Source organism: Aegilops tauschii, chromosome 2 (genome assembly GCF_002575655.3).
Source record: "Aegilops tauschii subsp. strangulata cultivar AL8/78 chromosome 2, Aet v6.0, whole genome shotgun sequence".
Classification (NCBI taxonomy): Eukaryota; Viridiplantae; Streptophyta; class Magnoliopsida; order Poales; family Poaceae; genus Aegilops; species Aegilops tauschii.
Window position 1 is genome coordinate 594,053,944 of NC_053036.3, and position 20,789 is coordinate 594,074,732.

The window sequence follows — 20,789 nt, forward strand, 5'->3', positions numbered from 1 at the left end:
TAACCCCCTAAACCCCTAAACCACCTCCTTTCAAAAAAAAAACCAGCCGCTTAAATGCTGAAGCGTGGAAGCTTATTGGTCCCGGTTGGTGCTACCAACCGGGACCAAAGGCCCTCCTGCCTGGGCTCGCCGGAGCGGCCACGTGGAGGCCCATCTGTCCCGGTTTGTGTAAGAACCGGGACTAAAGGCCTAGGGCATTAGTAACGACCCTTTAGTCCCGGTTCCCCAACCGGGACAGATGGGCCTTATGAACTGGGACAAATGGGCCTTTTTCTACTAGTGCGTCCTCGTTGGACACATCACACGACGAGGGCGAGGAGGAAGACGCTTCAGTGGAGAAGCCCTGGCGGGGTACCACCATTGCCTGCGACGACGAGGAGGCGCCGGTGGACAATGCTGCCATGGCGGGATCTCTGAGCTGCCGTGGAGTCGGCCGGAGGTATCGTACCTCACGATCGAACCGGCCCGTCGCACCGCATAAGCCATATTCTACGGTATTTTGCTTCCGTTTCCGTGTCACGGACGACGGTCTGGAAATTACTTTGGGAGTTTGGGGCTCAACGTTGCCGAACGCGTCAAATAGAAGGACTCCTCTTTGATGGGCCTTTTCCTTTCGGAAATACTAACGCCCACACGTGTGGGCGTTTGCATGTCGCCCACATGCGTGGATCCACGTTCGTTTGTGGTTGCACAAATCTTGGCATGTTTGTGGTGCCATGTAGGACTGGGCTAGTGTGTGGGCATTCATCCGGTCACTCACACGTTCATTTTCACCACACGGAGGGACCGGTGTGTGGGCGTTTAGCAGTTCGCCCACACGTCAGTTTTCACTCACGCACAGGAGCTGGTGTGTGGGCATTTATCAGTTCGCCCACACGCCCGTCTCCTCTCCCACACCCAAAGCTGCCAGTTGCCATGTGTTTTGAAGGGTAGATGGCAACTGCTCTAGTGTGCTTGTAAGCAGATGGCAACTCTCTCTTTTACCCAAACATGTCAGTTGCCATGTGTTTTGCAGGGTACATGGCAACTGCCCTAGTGTGCTTGTAAGCAGATGCAACTCTCTCTTTATCCGAACATGTTATTTTGCCATGTCTCTTTTGTAGGGCTACACGGCAACTGCCTAGTGTTAGTAGATGGCAACTCCTAAAGTTTTCAAATCATGGCAACTGTAGTAAACCAAATCATACATGGCAACTGCCTACTGTTAGTAGGTGGCAACCCCTAAAGTTTTCAAATCATGGCAACTGTAGTAAACCAGACCATACATGGCAACAGCTGCAGTTGTCCAAAAATGGCATCTGGCACTTGACCTGAGATGGCAACTGCAGCTGAGCAACCATGGCAACTGTAGTTGTCCGACATGGCAACTGTAGTTCAGCAACATGGCAACTGCAGTTAAACGAACATGGAAGAGGGTCCGAACCATGGCAACTGCAGGGCGCGTGGTGACTGTCACGCGGGGCGTGCGGGACCATGAGGTAGGAGGCCTGAAGTACGGGCGTGTAGGCGTTATCTATTTTGCCCACACGTAGGCGTGTGAGAGGGACCGCGAGGAAAAAAAGACGTGTGGGCATTACTTGTTTTGCCCACACGCACACAAAACGTGTGGGTAGATGTGGGCGTTATCGGCGTCCTTTCCATTTTAAGACAGTACAATTGAGTGACATGTGTGTCAAAAAATCCAAATAATCAAGAAAAAACACAGTACAATCAAAATCGCTCCCATCATATACTCACCCCGATGAACGCACGGACGCACACCCTACCCCTATAAGCTTCTCCGAGATACTAAACCGGCATAGCATCTTGAGATTGACGACTCATTACAGACGCCTCGTAGTTGAAGGAAACATCTCTTCCCACTAAAAGAATATCATCAGAAAACCTAAAAAAAATCCAGGAATTCGAGCAGCAATGTCAAGTATAGAACGTGAACCTGGTGGGTAAGATACCACTATCCTCCTTCATGGGCTAGTTTGGCTCAACTGGAGCATAGTCTACGTGTAAAAAAAAGCCTAGTGTGGATTACTTTTTCGCGCTTCTTTGCCCATGGGCCCATTCTCGACGACCTTCCGGCATCGAACCGGCGGCCCAAAGCAACTCCTCCAGCACCTCTAGCTTGAACATGCCACCCAAGCCTCCAGCTCCGATGACTCCGAACAACTCCTCCTCCTTGTCGCTACCATCAATGTGCGACGAGGGAGAGGAGGTGGACGCTTTGGTGGAGAAGCCCAGGTCGAGGCCCATTATCCGTGAGACATGGAGGCACCGACGAACACTGCGGCCATGGCGAGAGCTTGGAGTTGCCAAGGAGTCGGTCGGAGTGGGTCGTACCTCTCTATCAAACCCAAGTCTATCAAATCAGCATGTACGTTGCACCGTGTACTACAGTGCAACTATTATATTTTTTCTTGGTTGATGAGAAATTGCATGCTACATTGCCTGGGAGAGTATCAGGTGCTACCGGAGCACCTAAAGTTGGGTGCTCCAGTGTGATCTCAGCCATGGATCTGAGATTCGGTGGTTAAAAACACACAAGTGAATAGTGGTATTTTGGTTCTTGTCTTTTTGTGACACTATTCATGCTAAATTTTTCTTTTTTGTTTCTTCTTGTGTGTTTCGAATTTTGATTTGAATTTATACAGTTGAAGATTCATATCTCGCGAACACTCACAATTTTTTCAGAATTTTTTAAAACATTTAAATCTGTGTTTTTGAAACATGGTAGCATGATAGCACCTAATACGTGGTAGCACTTGATATTCTCCCTACATTGCCTCTGCTTCCGAGTCATCATACGGTCCTATGACTGCCAGGGCTAAATCTCGCTTATTGCTAGACCCAATAGCAGTCATACCTGAATGATTTTTGGAACCTTTAATGTACAATGGGACTGGTTTTAGGAACTTTTCATCCGTTACGGGAAGATCATTGTCTTTTTTTTCTGTGTTTTTCGTTACCAGCTTTTGGGTCTTCTTTTTGTTTTCTCTTACTTCTTACTCCCTTCGTCCCATAATGTAAGACGATTTTTGGTACTACACTAGTGCCAGACAGAGGGAGTACTTTTCTATTTTGCTTCTCTTTTTTTCCTTTTTCAAGTTCATGAACCGTTTTCATTTATTGAAAATACAATTAACATTTCTTTTATATATTGAATAAATTTTAAATACACATTGAACATTTATTTGAATGCGTGTCGAATTTTTCAAAATGTATATCAAATATTTTTTAAATGCACAGTAAACATTTTTAAATACATTTTTTAATATGTTTTTACAATTTTCATGAATTTATTTTTAAAATGTGCAAACATGTTCTAAGTGTTAGATCAGTTTTTCTAACATGGCACAAACAACTTTTATATGTTATGAACATTTTTCTAAAATTGTAAGAACAATTCTTTTGATTTCATGAATTTTTTTAACTGTCCTGAAACATATTTTTAAATGCGCAAATATTTTTTGAATGAACGAATAATTTTTAAAGGGCACAAAACTTTTTACAGGTTACAAAAATAATTGTCTACATCTTCGTTAACATTTTTAGAAATCATAATAAACAAAGTTTCAAACATGTGGTCATTTTTAAAATGTTATGAGCATTTTTAAAAAATTGTGCAAACAATTGTTTTTCGTTTTATGAACATTTTTAACGCGTGGTGAACTTTTTAAAAATTGAATTATAATTTTTGATATATATATATATATATATATATATAATATAAACGATGGTAAAAATACAAAAGGCAAAAACTAACAAAGCGAACGAACAAAGAGCAAAGTGAACAAACAAAAGAAGCGCCCACTACTAGACCGGAGCGATGGGACCACTAGCACACCACTTGAGGCTAGGCGATGGTTTGTCTTACTAGAAGCGAGATATAGACGCGCCCCTTCAATACTCAAGTATAGCTCAACAAGAACCTATGAGTTGGGTCACTTCTTTTGGGCTTCCCTTCTAGCTTCAAGACCATGGCCCATTCTCGGCGATATTTCGCCCCCTACATGACGATCCGAGCAACTTCACATGCACGTCTAGCTCGTGCCTCCCTAGCACGGCCTCCTCACCATTCCCAGACGCCTCTGTCCTAGACATTCCCCGTTGCCTCTCTCATGCTTCATCGACATCTCGACACCTCATCTCGACCGACCCAGGTGGGGTGTAGGGACATTTAATCAGTAACCTTCCTGGTGTAGTAGTAAGGTACATGTGCATTGCGCCTAGGGGCTTATAGAGATAATTAAAGTATGAATAAATATGAACATATACCGCATTATAACATGTAACACACGTAAATTTGGAGTAGGTCATAGGATGCATAACGTAGATGTAGATTTAATTATCAGAGTTCACGCCATTTAAAATAAAACTACAGCTGCAAAGTATTCGAAGACTGCATGGTATACTACTAACCGAAACTCATGTGAAACATAACCGACCCATTTGTCTTTAGGTATTTGAGTAGCTAGTATTTGATCTTCAAAAAAACAAATGTAATTTATGAAAGTGTTACCATAGTCTTGAACAAGTAAATCATAAAGTACAAGTGAATGACAATCCTCTTAGAAGAAAAATAACTTGGGGAATTAAAGTATAGAAAAGTCTAAAACAAAACAAAAGTTCATTGATGTAAGGTTTGTGCATATTGTGTATTGTAAAAAAAGGAATGATAATTCATTTACAAGAAAAAAGTTTGGATAATTATAGTATAGATGTGATAATATGTATGTAAGAATTGATAATATGCTCACCGTATAAATCATATATTTCTGAAAGCCCGTTATATGAATTTGTAGATAGCACTGAGTAGACAGTTTACAGTTTTTTTACATTTTATTATAGAGAGGCAGTTTGCACATTTTTACATTTTGATGCATCAGTAGGCAGTGTTTAACTCCTGATGATGATGGTACTAATGTGGGCTCGGCACGTGAGTTGGTAGCTCAAGGGGAAATTGCTAGTACAAAACATGACATCCCCTTTTATTGGTACTCTTTTTAATGGAAAAAATCGCTAAGACATCTCTTTGTTTAACTCATACTCAATTATACAAGCAATTATATTGGCTGTGTGCATCCCCTTTTCAAAAAAAAACAAGCAATTGTATGGCATCTCGTTTGTGGAGCAACCTTAGTTTGTACACAAAGTGATTCATAGCAGTAGTACTCATCCAAATAATGGTTGCAGGTTATCTCAAATATTTCTTTAAATATATGTATACCTCTCTGACACTATCATAGATGTATGTCTTATACTCTGGTTTTTACCTAGTTATACCACCGATCTTCAATTTACAACACATAACACAACATCTTGACTGTTCCGCAAAAAAGTTACAAATCTCAAAGCTGCGGCAACGGGGGCACAGATCCGGCACTAGAAAGTTATCCCCATGCACTCCGGTGACCCCCAGTGCCCCCTGCCCCATGTTGCCTTGTAAACTCCACCCGCTTTTTGCACAGGGTACAATAGCTGGCTTGGCACGCCCCGCAGAAGATATATTCAGCATTATCCTGCACACATAGGAGAGGCAAGCTAGTGCTCGTTAAATTGGCCACAATCCTCGTGGTAACGAACCATCATGCTACTACATTCATGCCATGTTGCAGATTCAATGATAACATAGCTTCTTGTACCTCGAAAATTTTCTGGCGGCATTTCGGGCATTTTACGGTACTACCTACCGGTTGCCTCTGAACCCTATGATTCCCGGTTTCTAACTTCTCCAGTTGCTTCTGCAAATCCTTTGTATCCGATTCTTGTCTAGGCGCATACAACCCACATTTCCTGCATAAACCGATTTGTGCGCTAGTCTGTCAAATTCTACATGCATAAACATACCGAGCCTGAGATCTTGGATGTCTCCCCCTTTCTCCAGGTGAAAGGGACTCTTGATTGTTTAGGATGGCCTACCTGAAATGATCAGAAAAGCCTTCACCCATGGCCTTGCCACAACGGTAGCAAAATGACTTGCCACAGTTCACGCAATACATTAAGTTGCACCCTTCAGTTTTGCTAATGGTCATCCGACAATGTGGACATGCCCTAGCATCATTGTACAACGTCTTTATCATCAACATTTCCTGCACCATCTCCCTCACAGCTAACTTACCTGATGCCTGCAAACATTGAATTGAAGACTGAATTATTATGCTGCAACAGTCAATTATGTAACTCTGTAACAGCACATCAAATGTACTCCCTCTATAAACTAATATATCTAAACAGTCTTATATTAGTTTACAGAGGGGGTATATTTTATCTTTGAAGGTTTTACCAACTAACCACAATGTGGTTTTCTGCTGGTAACAGGTTATATACTAGGATGATTGTGTATTAATTGCTTAGTATAACAATAAATGCATGTTTAAGACGCTAGAGTCTCAGCATCCCCAACCAATGCAAAAATAGAAGAGATTTTAGTTGCATTTTTACCTGACGGCGCTGGAGCTTTTGTTCTAGAGTTAAACATTGTTTCCCTGGATGGCGTGGATCCTTGCAAAGTGAACAGAAGCTAAAGGAACATTTTGGACATTGTGCGTTTTTGTCCTCGTCTGCCAAGCAAGCAATCGAACACCTTAAGCCACGTCTGACATTGAACCCAATGCTTTCTCAAGAACAAGCCTATCCCAACGTTCAAATTCTTCTTCACTATGAATATTCTTTAGCAGATGGTGGAATAGAAGCGTTGCACTTGGTGTCGGGGCACACCAATCGGAACATAGTACCTTCCTTCACATGCAACCTGCATACACTAGTGCAGAACCGGGCTTTAGCGCCGGTTCGTAAGGGCCTTTAGTGCCGGTTCTGCAACCGGCACTAAAGAGTGGAGACTAAAGCCCCCCCCCTTTAGTACCGGTTCATCACGAACCGGCGCTAAAGTGCCACCACGTGGCACGAGTCAGGCCCGGTTGCGTGCAGGACATTAGTACCAGTTGGTGTGTTTGGATGTGTTTTGGTATTATTTTTTATTTTTCCTTTAATTTTGTGTTTTCAATTTAATTTAGTGATTATTTTAGTTGTTAAATCATTAGGTGAAAGTACCACAGATTAGTTTTGACTGGATGCATGTGGATCCTAGCTAAGTGATCAAGTATATGCCATATCCATATTATACTTGATCACCTAAGTGATCAAGTATAATATGGATATGGCATATACTTGATCACTTAGCTAGGATCCATCCAACTGAAACTAATCTGCGGTTTCTTTTATAAATGATATAATAACTCATCATCATCATCATATTAATATAAAAACTCTTGCATCATATCATCAACAACAGTAAATTAGCTAGCTAAAAATCATCATAGTCGTCATTATCACTGTTTAATCATCATAGTCATTACCGCTATCTAATCAGCACCAACACTAGCTTAAAGAAAAAACATTCACTTGTACCAGAAGCAAAGATATCATCGAGTTCAACATGGTCATCATATTATAAGCGTTCATAACACCACAAAAGCAAATCACCCTTTGAGATTAAGTTCAGGATGAAGAACACAGACATGAGAGGGCAAAAGTACTAAGAGCATGAAGTAGCTAAATCACTCCTGCTGCTCTCCATCTCTCAGGTAAAATAGCATAGAACATGTATAGCTCTCCTGATTCATCATACTGGAGCATGCAGATGAACCTGTCTCCTAATCGTGGGCTGCGCTTCTCATTGCTGCCCCCTAGTACTTCTCTGCTGGGATCGTTAACAATTTTGCTCCAATCTTTCACTATTAAGCATGCACCGCTTTTAGAAATCCTGAATGCACTCATGTGCAATGTAGGATATCTTGGCCGTAAGCTAACCATTGACATGTGACCTTTAGTCTCGATCCACTGAGGCACAACTGTCATCGGGAGTCCATGTTGAAGAACATCGTATAGTAATTAATATACTTAGCAATGAAAGTTTAGCAAAAAAATAATGTATGCAAAAGATGCACTGAGGACAAATAGTAAAAATCTTACCATCTTTCGTAAATAGATGTGACCGTAGTTCAATACGATCACTATTGGTCGCACGTTTTGAGTACTAACATTTCTAAGTGCAGGAAGAAAATTTGTCTTAACAGTATGAAGATCCTCAAGCCATGAAACATAATGACTTATCTCCTCGCAGTTTAGTTCAGCTCCGGGATAGTAGTAGGTCCTGTCTACCAAGCGTCGGACATGTTTGCTTGAATGGAAATAAGCTGTCAATAGAAATTAGTTGTCAACTATTTTTGAATAAACAATATCAAAGACATAAATATGGTTGAGAAACTCACATAATGGTAGAACTGGAGGCGTTTGCACATCGACCCAGATGTCTCTATTACCTTCAATATCATCTTCCGGACGAATATCAAAGGTGATAACCATATCAGGCTCAAATGCATAAGCCTTGCATAGTGCTTGCCAAGTTTTGCATTCAAAATAGGTGTACGTGTCTGCATTGTATAATTTGACGTTGAAAGTATAACCATGCTCGGTCTTCAGGTAAACTCCCTTTACCTCCATAGTTTCCATAGCACTGAAACCTATCTTATCCAAGACAAAAATTCTTGCATGGCAGGGGATGCGCTAGTAGAATAGTGAAAATTTAAAATTATAAGTTGAAGTAAATGAAGCATATATAAGTCATGCTTAATTACGAAAAAAGACTTGTCGTTGTGACTTACTGTATCCACTTCGAAGGTCTCATCCAGCTTGATGTTGAAGCGCCTATCATCAACAAGGAAATTTCTGTCGCACAGGCCGCGCTGGTCTTCACAGTATTGGCACTTAATGAAATATTTTTCGTCGTCAGACGACATTTCCTATGTTCATATAGGTGAAACATTAAACACTTACTAGTTCTATTAATTCAACTAATTCAACTACTTCTATTGGTTCAACTAGTTCTATTAATTCAACTAAGCATTTAATAAAAATAAACTTGTTCTATTAATTTTCTTACTAAAATAAAATAGCTAGTTCTATATAGTAATATTTTAATTAGATCATCAAATCTCAGATATCTAAATTTTCTTACTAAAAATAAACTAGTTCTATTAATTTTCTTACTAAAATATATAAAGTAGCTATATATAGTAATATTTTAATTAGATCATCAAATCTCATATACCTAAATTTTCTTACTAAAAATAAACTAGTTCTACTAATTCAACTAGTTCAACTAAGCATTTACTAAAAATAAACTAGTTATATTAATTCAACTAGTTCAAATAATCTCATATACCTAAATTTTCTTACTAAAAATAAACTTGTTCTATTAATTTTCATACTAAAAATAAACTAGTTATATTAATTCAACTAGTTCAAATCTCATATATATACCTAATTAATATCTAGCTAATTCATCTAAAATTGACATTAATATTTAACTTCTTTTCCATATAATTCATCTAACATTAACATTCTAACATTCTTATCTACGTAATTTATCTAACATTAATCTAAACAACAGAAAACAGAAAATAAGTAAAAACAATATGTGTGTGTTTGTCTGTGTCTGTGTGTGTGTGTGTGTGTATATGTGTGTGTGTGTGTGTACGAGCGGCGGGCGGCGCCGCGAGACGGCGATGCGACGGGGACGGCGCGACGACGAGCGGCGGGCCGGGGGCGACGGCGCGATCGAGACGGCGACGTAGTACGGGGCGGCGGCGGCGGGGGCGACGGCGGTGACGGCGACGACGGGCGGCGGGGGCGACGGCGGTGACGGCGACGACGGGCGGCGGGGGCGACGGCGGTGACGGCGACGACGGGCGGCGAGGGCGGCGGGGCCTGCGAGGGCGGCGCGCGATGGGCGACGGGCGCGGCGGCGGCGATGTCGCGCGAAGTAGTTGGAGAAGAAGTGGTGGTCGATGAAACTGAATTTTTCGTAAGTGCCATATATATAGGAGGGGCCTTTAGTACCGGTTGGAGCCACCAACCGGTACTAAAGGCCAATTTTCGCCAGGCCAAGGGGCGGGAAGCTGCCCCTTTAGTACCGGTTCGTGGCTCCAACCGGTACTAAAGGCCCACTCATTAGTACCGGTTGGAGCCACCAACCGGTACTAATGGTTGTGCGCTGCCACCGGCGGTGCACAATGTTTAGTCCCACCTCGCCGAGCGAAGGGCAGCCGCACTGGTTTATAAACCCAGCCGCGGCTGATTCTTCGAACTTCTCTATATAGCAGGCTTTTGTGCCTAACTTCGGCGCGCTGCCATGTGAGCCTGCTGGCCCTTCTGGGCCTGTATTTGCAAACCCTAGGTCTGCCAGGCCCACTGGGCAGCGCCCCAACAATTTTTTATATAATTTTCTTCTATTTATTTCTGAGTAGTTTTTTTTTGCTGTATTTAGTTTCTTTGTGAATATAAAAAAAATTATATAGTTTTTTTCTTTTCTGCATTAATTATTTTCTGCTATTTATTTTTGAGTAATTTTTTATATAGTTTTTGTCTTTTTTTGTTTTATTTATTTTCTGTTTTATTATGATGCATACTGAACGCAAAAATAGGCTGGAGTTCAAATAAGTTTAAAAAACATTGAAGTACCCGTGTAACAGATGAGTTCTCGTCCGAAACCCTAATGATTCCATGCCAAGTTCCAACATTTTCAGAGTTCATTTTGTAGTGATTTTCAATTTCACCGTCATTTAGCTCTCTAAACAAATCGGTAAATGACTGAAAAACAGCAAATGATGTCAGAACGTGTTGGAAATTGATGACGTCATTTTGAATGATGCATACTGAAGGCAAAAATAGGCTGGAGTTCAAATAAGTTTAAAAACATTGAAGTGCCCGTGTAACAAATGAGTTCTCGTCCGAAACCCTGATACTCCGATAGAGATTGTCCAGTTTGTACACGAGGTGCGTCCAGTTTTCGCCGTGACCCTCTCTACTCTTTTACACATGCTATGCGGGTGAAATGATGATACCATGCCAAGTTCCAACATTTTCAGAATTCATTTTGTAGTGATTTTCAATTTCACCGTCATTTAGCTCTCTAAACAAATCGGTAAATGACTGAAAAACAACAAATATGTCAAAACGTGTTGGAAATTGATGACGTCGCTTTGAATGATGCATACTGAACGCAAAAATAGGTTGGAGTTCAAATAAGTTTAAAAAACATTGAAGTGCCCGTGTAACAGATGAGTTCTCGTCCGAAACCCTGATACTCCGATAGAAATTGTCCAGTTTGTACACGAGGTGCGTCCAGTTTTCGCCGTGACCCTCTCTACTCTTTTGCACATGCTATGCGGGTGAAATGATGATACCATGCCAAGTTCCAACATTTTCAGAGTTCATTTTGTAGTGATTTTCAATTTCACCGTCATTTAGCTCCTTAAACAAATCGGTAAATGACTGAAAAACAGCAAATGATGTCAGAACGTGTTGGAAATTGATGACGTCGCTTTGAATGATGCATACTGAACGCAAAAATAGGCTGGAGTTCAAATAAGTTTAAAAAACAGTGAAGTGCCCGTGTAACAGACGAGTTCTCGTCCGAAACCCTGATACTCCGAAAGAGATTGTCTAGTTTGTACACGAGGTGCGTCCAGCTTTCGCCGTGACCCTCTCTACTCTTTTGCACATGCTATGCGGGTGAAATGATGATACCATGCCAAGTTCCAACATTTTCAGAGTTTATTTTGTAGTGATTTTCAATTTCACCGTCATTTGGCTCTCTAAACAAATCGGTAAATGACTGAAAAACAGCAAATGATGTCAAAACGTGTTGGAAATTGATGACGTCGCGTTGAATGATGCATACTGAACGCAAAAATAGGCTGGAGTTCAAATAAGTTTAAAAACATTGAAGTGCCCGTGTAACAGATGAGTTCTCGTCCGAAACCCTGATACTCCGATAGAGATTGTCCAGTTTGTACACGAGGTGCGTCCAGTTTTCGCCGTGACCCTCTCTAATCTTTTGCACATGCTATGCGGGTGAAATGATGATACCATGCCAAGTTCCAACATTTTCAGAGTTCATTCTGTACAGATTTTCAATTTCACCGTCATTTAGCTCTCTAAACAAATCGGTAAATGACTGAAAAACATCAAATGATGTCAGAACGTGTTGGAAATTGCTGACGTCGCTTTGAATGATGCATACTGAACGCAAAAATAGGCTGGAGTTCAAATAAGTTTAAAAAACATTGAAGTGCCCGTGTAATAGATGAGTTCTCGTCCGAAACCCTGATACTACGAAAGAGATTGTCCAGTTTGTACACGAGGTGCGTCCAGTTTTCGCCGTGACACTCTCTACTCTTTTGCACATGCTATGCGGGTGAAATGATGATACCATGCCAAGTTCCAACATTTTCAGAGTTCATTTTGTAGTGATTTTCAATTTCACCATCATTTAGCTCTCTAAACAAATCGGTAAATGACTGAAAAACAGCAAATGAAGTCAGAACGTGTTGGAAATTGATGACGTCGCTTTGAATGATGCATACTGAACGCAAAAATAGGCTGCAATTCAAATAAGTTTAAAAAATATTGAAGTGCCCGTGTAACAGATGAGTTCTCGTCCGAATCCCTGATACTCCGAAAGAGATTGTCCAGTTTGTACACGAGGTGCGTCCACTTTTCGTCGTGACCCTCTCTAATCTTTTGCACATGCTATGCGGGTGAAACGATGATACCATGCCAAGTTCCAACATTTTCAGAGTTCATTTTGTAGTGATTTTCAATTTCACCATCATTTAGCTCTATAAACAAATCGGTAAATGACTGAAAAACAGCAAGTGATGTCAGAACGTGTTGGAAATTGATGACGTTGCGTTGAATAATGCATACTGAACGCAAAAATAGGCTGGAGTTCAAATAAGTTTAAAAACATTGAAGTGCCCGTGTAACAGATGAGTTCTCGTCCGAAACCCTGATACTCCGATAGAGATTGTCCAGTTTGTACACGAGGTGCGTCCAGTTTTCGCCGTGACCCTCTCTAATCTTTTTCACATGCTATGCGGGTGAAATGATGATACCATGCCAAGTTCCAACATTTTCAGAGTTCATTTTGTAGTGATTTTCAATTTCACCGTCATTTAGCTCTTTAAACAAATCGGTAAATGACTGAAAAACATCAAATGATGTCAGAACGTGTTGGAAATTGCTGACGTCGCTTTTAATGATGCATACTGAACGCAAAAATAGGCTGGAGTTCAAATAAGTTTAAAAAACATTGAAGTGCCCGTGTAACAGATGAGTTCTCGTCCGAAACCCTGATACTCCGAAAGAGATTGTCCAGTTTGTACACGAGGTGCGTCCAGTTTTCGCCGTGACCCTCTCTACTCTTTTGCACATGCTATGCGGGTGAAATGATGATACCATGCCAAGTTCCAACATTTTCAGAGTTCATTTTGTAGTGATTTTCAATTTCACCGTCATTTAGCTCTCTAAACAAATCGGTAAATGACTGAAAAACAGCAAATGATGTCAGAACGTGTTGGAAATTGATGATGTCGCTTTGAATGATGCATACTGAACGCAAAAATAGGCTAGAGTTCAAATAAGTTTAAAAAACATTGAAGTGCCCGCAACAGATGAGTTCTCGTCCGAAACCCTGATACTCCGATAGAGATTGTCCAGTTTGTACACGAGGTGCGTCCAGTTTTCGCCGTGACCCTCTCTACTCTTTTGCATATGCTATGCGGGTGAAATGATGATTCCATGCCAAGTTCCAACATTTTCAGAGTTCATTTTGTAGTGATTTTCAATTTCACCATCATTTAGCTTTCTAAACGAATCGGTAAATGACTGTAAAACAGCAAATGATGTCAGAACGTGTTGGAAATTGATGACGTCGCTTTGAATGATGCCTACTGAACGCAAAAATAGGCTGGAGTTCAAATAAGTTTAAAAAACATTGAAGTGCCCGTGTAACAGATGAGTTCTCGTCTGAAACCCTGATACTCCGAAAGAGATTGTCCAGTTTGTACACGAGGTGCGTCCAGTTTTCACCGTGACCCTCTCTACTCTTTTGCACATGCTATGCGGGTGAAATGATGATACCATGCCAAGTTCCAACATTTTCAGAGTTCATTTTGTAGTGATTTTCAATTTCACCGTCATTTAGCTCTCTAAACAAATCGGTAAATGACTGAAAAACAGCAAATGAAGTCAGAACATGTTGGAAATTGATGACGTCGCTTTGAATGATGCATACTGAACGCAAAAATAGGCTGCAATTCAAATAAGTTTAAAAAATATTGAAGTGCCCGTGTAACAGATGAGTTCTCGTCCGAAACCCTGATACTCCGAAAGAGATTGTCCAGTTTTCGCCGTGACCCTCTCTACTCTTTTGCACATGCTATGCGGGTGAAATGATGATACCATGCCAAGTTCCAACATTTTCAGAGTTCATTTTGTAGTGATTTTCAATTTCACCGTCATTTGGCTCTCTAAACAAATCGGTAAATGACTGAAAAACAGCAAATGATGTCAGAACGTGTTGGAAATTGATGGCGTCGCGTTGAATGATGCATACTGGACGCAAAAATAGGCTGGAGTTCAAATAAGTTTAAAAACATTGAAGTGCCCGTGTAACAGATGAGTTCTCGTCCGAAACCCTGATACTCCGATAGAGATTGTCCAGTTTGTACACGAGGTGCGTCCAGTTTTCGCCGTGACCCTCTCTACTCTTTTGCACATGCTATGCGGGTGAAATGATGATACCATGCCAAGTTCCAACATTTTCAGAGTTCAGTCTGCTGATTTTCAATTTCACCGTCATTTAGCTCTCTAAACAAATCGGTAAATGACTGAAAAACATCAAATGATGTCAGAACGTGTTGGAAATTGCTGACGTCGCTTTGAATGATGCATACTGAACGCAAAAATAGGCTGGAGTTCAAATAAGTTTAAAAAACATTGAAGTGCCCGTGTAACAGATGAGTTCTCGTCCGAAACCCTGATACTCCGAAAGAGATTGTCCAGTTTGTACACGAGGTGCGTCCAGTTTTCGTCGTGACCCTCTCTACTCTTTTGCACATGCTATGCGGGTGAAATGATGATACCATGCCAAGTTCCAACATTTTCAGAGTTCATTTTGTAGTGATTTTCAATTTCACCGTCATTTAGCTCTCTAAACAAATCGGTAAATGACTGAAAAACAGCAAATGAAGTCAGAACGTGTTGGAAATTGATGACGTTGCTTTGAATGATGCATACTGAACGCAAAAATAGGCTGCAATTCAAATAAGTTTAAAAAATATTGAAGTGCCCGTGTAACAGATGAGTTCTCGTCCGAATCCCTGATACTCCGAAAGAGATTGTCCAGTTTGTACACGAGGTGCGTCCACTTTTCGTCGTGACCCTCTCTACTCTTTTGCACATGCTATGCGGGTGAAATGATGATACCATGCCAAGTTCCAACATTTTCAGAGTTCATTTTGTAGTGATTTTCAATTTCACCATCATTTAGCTCTATAAACAAATCGGTAAATGACTGAAAAACAGCAAGTGATGTCAGAACGTGTTGGAAATTGATGACGTCGCGTTGAATGATGCATACTGAACGCAAAAATAGGCTGGAGTTCAAATAAGTTTAAAAAACATTGAAGCGCCCGTGTAACAGATGAGTTCTCGTCCGAATCCCTGATACTCCGAAAGAGATTGTCCAATTTGTACACGAGGTGCGTCCACTTTTCGTCGTGACCCTCTCTAATCTTTTGCACATGCTATGCGGGTGAAATGATGATACCATGCCAAGTTCCAACATTTTCAGAGTTCATTTTGTAGTGATTTTCAATTTCACCATCATTTAGCTCTATAAACAAATCGGTAAATGACTGAAAAACAGCAAGTGATGTCAGAACGTGTTGGAAATTGATGACGTTGCGTTGAATAATGCATACTGAACGCAAAAATAGGCTGGAGTTCAAATAAGTTTAAAAACATTGAAGTGCCCGTGTAACAGATGAGTTCTCGTCCGAAACCCTGATACTCCGATAGAAATTGTCCAGTTTGTACACGAGGTGCGTCCAGTTTTCGCCGTGACCCTCTCTAATCTTTTGCACATGCTATGCGGGTGAAATGATGATACCATGCCAAGTTCCAACATTTTCAGAGTTCATTTTGTAGTGATTTTCAATTTCACCGTCATTTAGCTCTTTAAACAAATCGGTAAATGACTGAAAAACATCAAATGATGTCAGAACGTGTTGGAAATTGCTGACGTCGCTTTTAATGATGCATACTGAACGCAAAAATAGGCTGGAGTTCAAATAAGTTTAAAAAACATTGAAGTGCCCGTGTAACAGATGAGTTCTCGTCCGAAACCCTGATACTCCGAAAGAGATTGTCCAGTTTGTACACGAGGTGCGTCCAGTTTTCGCCGTGACCCTCTCTACTCTTTTGCACATGCTATGCGGGTGAAATGATGATACCATGCCAAGTTCCAACATTTTCAGAGTTCATTTTGTAGTGATTTTCAATTTCACCGTCATTTAGCTCTCTAAACAAATCGGTAAATGACTGAAAAACAGCAAATGATGTCAGAACGTGTTGGAAATTGATGATGTCGCTTTGGATGATGCATACTGAACGCAAAAATAGGCTGGAGTTCAAATAAGTTTAAAAAACATTGAAGTGCCCGCAACAGATGAGTTCTCGTCCGAAACCCTGATACTCCGATAGAGATTGTGCAGTTTGTACACGAGGTGCGTCCAGTTTTCGCCGTGACCCTCTCTACTCTTTTGCATATGCTATGCGGGTGAAATGATGATACCATGCCAAGTTCCAACATTTTCAGAGTTCATTTTGTAGTGATTTTCAATTTCACCATCATTTAGCTTTCTAAACGAATCGGTAAATGACTGTAAAACAGCAAATGATGTCAGAACGTGTTGAAAATTGATGACGTCGCTTTGAATGATGCCTACTGAACGCAAAAATAGGCTGGAGTTCAAATAAGTTTAAAAAACATTGAAGTGCCCGTGTAACAGATGAGTTCTCGTCTGAAACCCTGATACTCCGAAAGAGATTGTCCAGTTTGTACACGAGGTGCGTCCAGTTTTCACCGTGACCCTCTCTACTCTTTTGCACATGCTATGCGGGTGAAATGATGATACCATGCCAAGTTCCAACATTTTCAGAGTTCATTTTGTAGTGATTTTCAATTTCACCGTCATTTAGCTCTCTAAACAAATCGGTAAATGACTGAAAAACAGCAAATGAAGTCAGAACATGTTGGAAATTGATGACGTCGCTTTGAATGATGCATACTGAACGCAAAAATAGGCTGCAATTCAAATAAGTTTAAAAAACATTGAAGTGCCCGTGTAACAGATGAGTTCTCGTCCGAAACTCTGATACTCCGAAAGAGATTGTCCAGTTTGTACACGAGGTGCGTCCAGTTTGTACACGAGATGATTATCATAAAAAATACATTGATTATCAATGATCTTTTTATGTACAATTTGAATTGTCAATATGAGTACTCAACGGTTTAGAAACCGGTGAAGACTCATATTGCGACCACAAATTCTACACATAGAGTTCAATGAAGACCAAGTGCTTGTGATAGTTTGAGAAGTAACATATTTAAGGTGGTAAAAATCTTGCTAGGGGAGCGAGGTGGGACTAAAAACAACCTGCCACAACCTCTTTACTACCGGTTCGTGCCACGAACTGGTACTAAAGGTGCTGGCCGGGCCCCATTCTTTTTAGTACCGGTTCGTGGCATGAACCGGTACTAAATGAAGTGCCGGTGTAACAGATGAGTTTTCGTCCGAAACCGGCCCTGATGTTTCGAAAGAGATTGTCTAGTTTGTACACGAAGTGCATCCAGTTTTTGCCGTATTGTCCAGTTTGTACACGAAGTGCATCCAGTTTTTGCCGTAACACAAGAAGTGCGGACTTGTAATAAGTTATTAAAAATAAAAAAGAGGCGCAATGCTCATTAATTAGCTTCAAGCCTTTCGGAATAGTGTAGACTGCACTGCACATAGCTCCATGCAGTCTACCCTATTCCTCAAGGCTTGAAGCTAAGCAATGTGAAGGTGAGCATTGCGCCTCTTCTTCATCGTCTCTGCACTCAGGGCTTTTAAACCGCTCCTAGTGCCTCTCTCTTCGCGAGGTGGGACTAAAAAACAGCTTAGTAAGAAACTCTAGTACCGGTTCATGCCACGAACCGGTACTAAAGGTGCTCGTGGGGCAACAGCCTCATTAGTACCGGTTCGTGGCACGAACCGGTACTAAAGATCTCCTCCCGCCTAGCCGTTTGAACCGGCACTAATGGACACATTAGTGCCGGCTCAAATGCAAACCGGCACTAATGTATCTCATATTTGACCCTTTTTCTACTAGTGATAAGGTCTCCATGCACTTGACACAGAACAAGTGTTGGCATGGCAGCTGTGAAGTTTGAACCTAATTGTTTGAAAGCTCAAGTTAGTTCATCGGGGAACGAACTTCTATTGACACAAATCAGTTACCTATAAAAGAAGCTTTAATTGAAAGGAAAAACAGGCCCACCGATTCTTATTGTTTATCATGAACCATGGAAAAATCAGCCAGTCATCTGTTGGTATGAATGCTCAATAGAGATGAATTCAAAAGGGTAAAGGCTTACCATTGCTCTCATTAAGGCATATCATGCACATATGAAGATCTTCAACAAAAGCTTTACGACGCTTATAACTACTGTAACCGAGCATCGAAGGGATTACATAATCCAGTGGGAGACTTCTTGAGATAGCACGATTGTCTGATTTGGGTGTTGGACTGTCTGGACCTAATATTATTTTGGCATCAATCCAGAGGTGTGACAAAGACGAATTGCCGATCCACTCAACCCACTGATATACCACTTCCTGCCCCGGGAGCTCTGCCCATATGGCATCGAGCATCTCACAGATCTGAGAAACTTGAGACCCATCCATCCATTTGGCAGTGATTGTAAAATATGGGGGCTCTTTGCTAGGATACCACTGAGGAAGTAAGCATGTCAATACCAAAGGAGGCAAGTAGTCAAGGTTGAAAGTGCAAGAGAATTCCTCTGGTTCATCACCATCTTCTTCTGTACCATCATGAGGGCATCCTCCATCGGCAGAAAAAAACTTAGCGCATACTTGAGAGCCGTGATGCAAGTCGTAGCGTATGTACACCTAGAATTAAAATAAAATAAAACCATCAAAATCACATTTTTCAACATCCCAGAACAGATGAAACAAGACTACACTGAAACTTATGGCCAACACAAGAATTAAACCTGGAAGCAGTCGAGCCCTCCTTTTTTGCCAAATTCAACCAGGTCATCCCCATATATTGCTTCCAATGCCATTGGCTGCAATGGACAATGAGATCAAGTCAGCAAACATATGATTCATCCTGAAATAGTACAATGTTAATCTTTACCTCAAGAAAAAAAGTACAATGTCAATGTTGTAAATACTTAAGTTACCAGACTTGCAAAAAAAAAGGACTCAATATGGCACCAGTATGAGGCCATAAGCTTAAGAAACTGACTAAAATTGCAACCATCGCCCAAAGGGGAAAGCCATGTACGTAAACCTTAGCATCACTAGGGTCAAGATCGATCACAAAATTGTTAGAAAAAAAACCAGTTTGATCAGAAATTAGAAGCGTACGGGACCTCGTCCTGCTGTCGCTCCTGGTTGACTCTTATCCCCTCTTCATCCTCCTCCACGGCGCGAAGGTGAATTCTCTCCGTAGCAGCGGCGTCCTCCAGTATGGATTCCGCCTCGGCCGCCGCCACCCACGGGGAGTCCAGGTTGAGCACGTCCCCGTCGCTCCCATCAGCGCGCGCCGAGGGCGAGGAGGAGGACGCTTCGGTGGAGAAGCCTGGGTTGGGGATGCGGTGGGATAGGATTGCCCGCGACGACGACGAGGAGGCACCGCCGGACGATGCTGCCATGGCGGGAGCTCGGAGTTGCCGTGGAGTCGGTCGGAGTGGGTAGTACCTCAAGAATCAAAGATCGTACCCCGAGTCTATCAGATCGGCCCGTACGTTCGCCGCGTACTGCAGTACAACTCTTGTATTTTTGCATGGTTTCCAAGTGATGGAAAAAAACTCAATGTGGCACCACGATCCGGATAAAACTCAATATGGCACCACCGCATGGTTTCCAAGTCCATCAACCTACTAGCCATTTGATCTGATCAGGTAGAGTTGAATTGGTGTTCAGAAAAGGTAGAGTTGAATTGAATTACCCCTCTTCATCTCCTTTTTCTACTATATATAAGTGATCTGGTGGTGGATAATTAGTATTGTGCTGCTATATCAACAAGAAACAAGAAAAAATATATTTTGCGGGTAACTCAAATAAATATACAAAACAAGAAACAAGTGTATGATGATTCACCGGAATAGAATCAAAGGCCATGATAAGCTCATAAGCAACTACTATCTGCTGGGTTGTACCTTCCCTACCTATGTGTTCCGGTGACACTTCCGCATGATTGAACTGTTGTTCTGTGGACTTATCAACGACATGGAAGCCAATGAGTTGTTCTTCTGGCCACGGAGAAATGCCGCCGGTTTGCTGGGTTTTCCCTCTTTCCATAAGAGGGTTGTGAGTTGTGACACTTAATATGATTGCATATGGCACTCTTTCAAATGAATTGGATGAGTATCTTTGAATGGCTGAAGAGTTATAAAGTGCACGAAAGTGTTAGCTGAAACTGTGGTGAGGTTTTGCAACTGTGGAATGTTCATGACATGTGTGATCCTACACATCGAAGGTGAGAAGGATATGTCAATTCCCATTGACTACGAAAATATTGGCACAATTATCATGTCTCGTAGATACACAAACCGCATTCAAGCATTCCATGAGGCGTACCAGAAGATTGAAGAT

General features: G+C 41.5%; 1 pseudogene; it reads right to left on the bottom strand.

Annotated features, from left to right (window-relative positions):
- Positions 1–5,376: 5,376 nt before the first annotated feature.
- LOC109752205 (uncharacterized) lies at positions 5,377–19,846 on the bottom strand (annotated as a pseudogene).
- Between the last annotated feature and the right edge of the window lie 943 nt (positions 19,847–20,789).